The 7,424-nt window shown below is 56.8% G+C and overlaps 1 protein-coding gene across 1 annotated transcript in view; it reads left to right on the top strand.

Annotated features, from left to right (window-relative positions):
• Nucleotides 1-1,888: 1,888 nt before the first annotated feature.
• Nucleotides 1,889-7,424, top strand: part of Elfn2 (extracellular leucine-rich repeat and fibronectin type III domain containing 2) — a 50,555-nt gene continuing 45,019 nt past the window's right edge. The window contains 1 exon segment of the mRNA NM_001432228.1: nt 1,889-2,055. The gene's annotated coding sequence lies outside the window, so the exon portion shown is untranslated.

The following is a 7,424-nucleotide window of genomic DNA, read 5'->3' as shown; positions in this document are numbered from 1 at the left end:
TAGATAGGAAGGAATGTCCCTGGAACCCAAGAAGGTACAGGTCGGGAGGCTTAGAGGTGAGACACTCCCACAGTCTCTCTGAATTGTGATTTAACAGGTGGCCTGGGTCTCAGCACTTATCTACCCTTTTGGCCCTATCCTGGGCTGCTTTCCTGTCCTCGGATGACAAGAGGGAGATGTTTCTGAACAGCAGTTCTTTCTGCTCTAGTAATATCCAACTCCGCGGGTCCCTCTGTACTTGATACACCAGGATGTTTTCCGCCTCTGTGACTTTTGCACATGTTGTTCCCGCAGCCTGGGATACCCTTCTCCACTTCCTACCCATCAGCTGAGCAACTCCTACCCATCAGCTCCCATTCATCTGTCCAGATTCAGCCTAGGCCTGCAGGAGACATCCTTGTTAGGAGTTCCAGCAGCCGGACTGAGCTGCTGTGCACCACCTGAGGACAGGCACTGGTGAATGCGCCCGGAAAAGTGATTGCGAAGCAGAAAGCTTGGCGGCGGCAGAGATCAACTGTCTGGGTTGGCGGGTCACAGAGGCTGGAGGAGACTCCTGACACCAGCCCAGACTCCCACCAGCTGCTGATGTGCCCAGCTCCTAGTGCAGAGCCTCTCCCTACCGCTGCCGTGCAAGGAGACCCCCTTGCAGGTGGTGGCGGTGGTGGTGGTGGTGGTGGGTGGGTGTGTTTGATGCAGAGCCAGGAAGGCCTTAGGAAGTTTCTCTGTGTGGCCATAGAGCCCAGTATCCTCCCGGGGATGGGGTAAGGCAACGAGAGGTAGCCAAGTGCCTTGGTTTGGAGGCAGGGAGAATTGAGAGACGCCGCGAACTCTGTGTTAACGCTGTGTTAACTTTGAGCAAGCACTCTGCTCACCCACCTCAGCTGCCCCGCCTGCAAAATGGGAACGCAGCAGCCCCACCGCAGTGCTCTCCAGTGGTTAGGCGCGGAACACCGGGTCAGGGAGTAGGCGGAAAGGGGTGCAGGGAGGTGGGGGGATTGGGGATGAGGTTGTCCTCGAGTGGGGCGCTGCACCCGGGGCAACTTAGCCTCCAGCTGTTGAATGAACTGGAGGAGGCAGTAGTGGGGTGAACTGAGACACAGCCTGGAGAGAGGTGGCCGAGGCGGGGCGGGGCCGGGGGGCGCGCTCGGCGGGTGCCCGGGGCTTGGCGGTCCGCGGTGCAGCCACCTCACAGGGCGCTGCAGCTGCAGTAGCGCCAGAGCCCAGCGCGGCCCCCGCCTCGTGGCGTGTGTCTGGGAGCGCGCTTGTGGCTGTGGAAGCAGACGGCGGAGGGGCAGGAGGGTCTGCAGCGGAGAGGCCTGTGAAGGGATCCGGCTACAGAGCCGGACGGACGGACAGACGCAGTGATCACCATCCCCTGAAGTCCTCCGCCCAGCACCCGGGCCCTCTGCGGGCTGCAGCCCTGCGCGGCGGGAGGCGGGGGTGGCAGTGTCTGCGCGCACACGCACGCTCACAGACACACACGCCCGGGCCACGCCACAGACACACGACACGCACAGAGCCACGGCCGGCCGCCGCGCACACTCGCACCCGCGCTCACGCTCGCTCTCCGGCGCAGGCCCCGCAGCAGCCGCTGCCCGGAGGCGGTGGCATCCCTCTCGGATCCCAGTCGGGACTGGAGGTGAGTGGATTCCTCCGGATCCGAGCGCTGCAGGCGGCTGGCGGAGACCCTGGGAATCCGTGCTGAGCTGAGGGCTCCCTGGCCGCCAGCGGGGGTGGGGCTTGGAAAGGGACCCGGGAGCAGAGATGAGCCAGGGAGAGCCACTCCGGGTTCTTCTTGGTCTGGGGATCCCCGTAAGACCCCCAAGGGACCACCCTGCGCAAGGTGGTGGGGGAGAGGCTGGGCGGAGGCGTGGTGGGAGGGCAGGGAGGACGAGCGTCGAGGTGAACATTTTCCCGGTGGTGATGCAGAAGCTTGGTGGAGGACGGTTTTGCTAGCCAGTGCCACACCGCACCTATCTGGCCCCCATTTTGGCGAACCAGAGCTCCAGCCCGCTTTTCACTGAGTCGTGGCGGGTCAAGGAATTCATCTCACTGGTAAGGGGGGTGGGGTGGGGGTTAACGGGGTGGCTAGATGGCTGGCCTAGGAGGAGAGGACCGGGCATGCGGCTAGTCCCCTTATCTCTCAGGGGCACTGTGAATTTAGTAGGGGAACCAGAGTTAGGGTACACTGGAACCCTTGCAAGGGCTTGGATTTTTTTTTTTCTCGGCAGGGCTGGTGTGGGACAAGCACAGAAGCACCAGCATAAATCGACAGACTGCAGCTCTGACTGAGCCCCACCACTGCCTAGTGGGGTGTGTGTGTGTGTGTGTGTGTGTGTGTGTGTGTGTGTGTAGACTGCTACTGGCTAGGAGGGGGCAGAAGGTGGGTGTGTTGGCTGGTGGGGTGGTATATGCATGTGAGAAGGGATGTCTGTTGACTCAGGATAGATCCCCCACTGCCACACAGACATAGACACACACACACACACACACACACACACACACACACACACACACACACAATCTGTGGCCCAGCAGGGCTTCCTTGGAATGTTTGGAGGGGATAGAGCTTGTGTGTGTCTGTGTGTGTCTGTGCGTCTCTCTGTGTGAATCTGCGTACTTGGAAAGATTGTGTGGAGGACAGAGGCTGCGAGGCCTCTGTGTGTCAGGCATGACCAAGGAGAATGAGCCAGGGACACTGCTTGGAATCTCAGTCAGCTTCGAATACATGTGGTACTTAAAGGCACTTCTCAGGGCTCTGCACTCTGCCTACCCTGCAGCCAGTTCCTTGCTGAGAGATACAGGTGTTGGACCAATGTGTGTGTGTGTGTGTGTGTGTGTGTGTGTGTGTGTGTGTCTGTGTCTGTGTGTTGAGCGCGCGTGCATTTGTGTGCGCGTGCTCTTGTGTCCGGCTGCGGATGTCACTGCCAGCAGGCCAGGCTGTGGGAGGAGAAGCTGGGGGAAGGGGCAGCTGCCGGCGGTACCTGGAGAAATGTAGTGGAAGCTGCAGCTCTGGCTGTTGGCTTCGATGACGGAGGAGGGGCATCTCAACACCCGGAGCTGCATCACGAGGGCTAGGCATGTTTGCCTCTGTGTGTGTGTGTGTGTGTGTGTGTGTGTGTGTGTGTGTGTGTGTTTGGCTCAAACTGTTTATGTAGCCTGTGGACACCTGTGGGACATGTCTAGATCCACAGTGGGCTTGTACATGCGTGTAAATGTTGTCTGGTATGTGGGTGAACTCACACTGGTGCTGTCTTAGGTATCTCTGGGCCTTACTGTCACGCATGGGGGACAGGGGAACCTCTGGGCCAATAGTCTTTAGGCAGGAAAAGAAGAGTAGAGAGACGTGGGGAGAAAGAAATGTGTGTGATGTCAGTGAGAACCTTGGGGTGTGACATCAGCTTCAGGCTATTGGTGACGTCACAGGGACAACAGTGTGAGGGCCACCCTTAATGGGCCGGGGCATATGATATCGGTGTGTATGTGTGGGACTGAGTGTGTTTATGTCCCTTGCGGGGTGGAGAAGGAGAGGGTCAGAAAATGGAGCCTCAGAGCAAGCTGTCTCTTGCCAGGGGCCCGTATTTCCTGGTAGTCTGAAGAGGTGTGGTCCTCATTTTTTAAGGAGGTTGCTCCCCAGCCAAGGATGCACCTCATCCTCCCACTCATGACACCCCCTTGAATCTCTCTACTAGCAGCTCACATACCCTGGGCACAAACCTTGTTTGCAAACATTCGTGTGGATGCACGGGCACATGGTGAGGAAGCCTGGAGCCTTGGATTCTAAGCTCAATTTGCCGTTTTCTGAGTTTTACGATTTGGGTACTGTCTTTCTACTTTCCTGCCTGGACCTTCGTCTGTTGCTTGTGGAGGAGGCTAGAGGTAAAGGGTAGGGGGGGTCACAGAAGGTAGCAGGCCCGTTGGTGTCTGGCTCCTGGGGTGGAGCTCAGCCTGTGCCAGATCTGTCTTCCATTTCCTGGAATGCCCCTCCCGTCCAGCACCCCCTGCTGTTCTGGTTAAGTTGAACTTTGCAAAGTTTCGGTTCTCTTCTGGGGTCCTCACAGTAGTCCTCTAGGTGGGTGGGCTGGCTGCTGTCACATCCCTCAGGGAAACTGAGGTCAATACATTTTCTTTTCCCACAGGGTGACTGCAGGGAAAACAAATCAGATCGTCAGGGAAGGGGACCTTTGTGACACACAGGGTGGGTTGAGTTAGGTTAGGTTGAGAGGTTATTGGCTTTGCTCCCACGGATTTGTATAGAGATGGGCGCGTTCATCTGTCAGGCCTTCTCCAGGGGCTCTGACAACCTCATGCTCTCTCCAGTATGTCCCGCTTATCATCCCATGGCTGTTCTGGAAGCAGCAAGAAGTGCTAGGGCCACATCTGCCGTTTCCAGTTGTCTGTGACATAGGCTCTGTACAGAGGAAGGAGTGAATTTGACAAGTAAGATCAGGCCCTGCTAAATCTCCAGAGTCCAGGTCCTCCCTGCCACAAACCTCTCTCTACCTTCTGTGTTGAACTAAGCAAGTCCACCGCCTCCCAGTTTGAGCCTCTGTTCCTGTCAGGCTTCTTGGGTGAGAACAGTGCATAGAAGGTTAACTCACTCATCTGCCTCAAGCTGTCCCAGGCTATCTCTGAGCAAATTAGCCTTCTCCTGGCTCAGTGACTACCCAGGGCAGAGGTTCTGACACCATTACTGGGGATCGTGTCTATGGGGTTGGGATGATAGAGTGGCCTTTCCCTCAGCCCAACCCTGCACACAGCTCCCAGGGGAGCCTTCGGGAGGTCTTGAGGAATGGAGAGACACCTGGACAAGCCAGAGCAAGGGGTTGGCTTCTGAGAACAAAGACCCCACAGTGGCAATGCTGAGAAGAACATTAGGGAGGGGGGTCCCTTCAGGCCCTGCTTAAGACCCAGTTTGGGGTACAATCTATAACTTGTCCTTGGCTCTTGCTTAATCCCACAGAATTCTTGCACAGTGAGAGCGATAGGAATTCTTCATTCCACAGACAAGACCTGGAAAGGTTGTAGACCAGCCCAGGGCTGCACTGACGGGCAATCAGGACCGGAACTTCAAAGGCAGACGCTAAGACAAGCTCCATTCTTTTCTAAACTCCTTGCCAAGTGGGCCTGGGTCTTTTCATCTTTGGGTGCCCTGTCACTAGGGTCCTCACTCAGCTCGTGTCACTCAGTTGTAAGTAAAAACAGGAAGCTGGCCATATGGGAAGCATTAGGTGGGGGGACACCTAGTGTGATGGTTGCAAGCAGAGACAGACAGGAGGAAGGTCTTGTTCTCCCAACCCACTTTCTCTTCTGTGACATTCCTAAAGAAAGTTCTCTGATTCTTGCCTTGCCATGGTGCCTCTGGCATTGTGTTTGTGGGTATTTGGCTGTGTGTGTGTGTGTGTGTGTGTGTGTGTGTGTGTGTGTGTGTTTACAGGCTTGTGAGTGCATACTTCCTGCTCTTTCCAGCCTGAACATCGCATCTTCTGAACTGTGTAGGAAAGTGAGGAGGGTCTGGGAGTTCCATCCTGCCCACCCTAGGCTATGAGGTGAGCAGGGATAGGACAAGCCCCATCCTCCCTGTCATCCCCTCTCTGTAGGGGACTATGGGAAGTGACTCCCGAGAGTTGCTGATCTGTCTGCTCTGAGACAGTTCCAAGACTCAGATGTGACTCAGTTTCTCTCCCAAGTGACATCTTTCCCCCACTGCAGTCCTACTGGGGTCTTGGACGGACAGACAGACAGAGGCTAAGTAGAGCCTGCTTGCTTCTCTTTTCTGCCCTTCTCATGACCTGGGCAGGAGGAGGGGTTTATTTCACAGGTCTGCTTGTTCGCCGAGCTGTTTTTGGTCTGTCTCTGCCGCTGCCTGCCAAACGACATGGCCCTCAGAAAATGCTCATCAAACACATCTCTTTTATCTACCCGAGGTTGGTAGATGCCATTCCCATTCAGATTGTGTTCACATATGTACACCGTTCACCCAGGGAGAACAACAGGCCCCGGGGTTCAGACAAGTGCCTCTGGAGATGAGTCCTAAACCTCTGGCACACAGTAGGGCTTGCTTGACAGCTGGTCTTCATTAGTGAGTGCTCTGACTAGGACGGGCTGGTGCTGGAGGCTGGAGGCAGGTGCTGTGAAGCCCCAGGCCGGCTGGTGGAGGCTGGGCTGCCTTCTGTTCTGGGGAATGTAGAGCTCCCTTGAGCCGGCACCTGCTCTGTGCCAGAGAAACATGCGAAACTCTTCTTTTTTTCCTTGTTTAATTTTGGCTAGAGGATTTTGACTGCCAGCCTCTGGGGGTGGGAGTGGGAGCTCGACCAGGTGGAGAAAGCATGTGTAGGCCAGGACCGTGGAGGTAGGGAAGCATGGAGTGAATTCTGAGAAAGGCAAGTCTAGACTTGTGATTTGGGGGTCCACCATACAGGCCGTGAGTGCTGAGCTGAGAAACCATGCACCGAGCATGCTGTTCTCTACTGTCTGCTAAAATGTAGGGTCTCAGGCCCTGCTGGTTATGACTTCGGTTCCACAGTGTGCTGAGGGGGTCCAGGAACCCCACATTGATGCTTTCCTTAATGATCAACTCATTCATGTTTGCAGTGGGATGGAAGTTGGGGGAAGCTGTTTCATGTTCCTTCGGGTTTCTGGTACTCTTCCCAGACTTTGGGGGAGGCAACAAGGCCATCCTGGTTCTTCCGAGGGGCCTGAACTAAGGACAGAGCCCTGCCTCTGGTGACACAGGTGGATACGGACTGACAATCTTTAGCTTGCCCTGGTTGTTGTTCTGCATGGATTCTGTGAGTCCCTAACACAGTCCCTAGACGCCCTTTGGTAGCACCACTGTTGCACAGATGATCAAGAGGATGCAGTTTGATGTCCCGGATTGGTAAAGCCAAGCCTTGGAGGCAAAGAGCTGGAGAGGGCCTGCCCCAGCACCTTGGACAGAGCATCTGTTCCTTCAAGGAGCTCGGCCTGCGGCTGCGCAACGCAGCGGGTGGGAAGGAGGGGTTCAGAGCTGGGAAGGCATCCCAGAGGAGGTGTGTATCCGGTGGGCCCGAGCTGGTCCCGCGGGTCCCCGCCGCCTCAGTCTCATCCTGCGGCTGCCCGCCCCCGGCTCGGCCGCCGCTTTCCGCCTTACTTCCCTGTGCTTAGAATTTGTAGCCGCAGCCGCTGACGCTCTCACAGCCAATTTCACGGGCTCTGGGCTCGGCTCGGTGCGCAGGATGGAGAGCCGCCGGCGGAGGCGGGTCGGGGTGGGGGTGGGGGTGGGGGTGGGGATAAGGGTGGGGGTAGGAACGCAGTGAGGCCGGCGCGTTGGTGGGGCAGGAGCGTGTTCTGCTCAGAAGGGGATCCAAAGTGCATCCCCTGGGATTTACTGCAGAGGGTGCAGGCATGGTCCAGTGTCCTGGGGTAGCATGGCAGGTGTGCAT

This window comes from Rattus norvegicus, chromosome 7 (genome assembly GCF_021556685.1).
Source record: "Rattus norvegicus strain SHRSP/BbbUtx chromosome 7, alternate assembly SHRSP_T2T, whole genome shotgun sequence".
NCBI lineage: Eukaryota > Metazoa > Chordata > Mammalia > Rodentia > Muridae > Rattus > Rattus norvegicus.
Note: the sequence above shows the minus strand (reverse complement) of the source record. Positions and strands in the feature narration are given on the sequence as shown.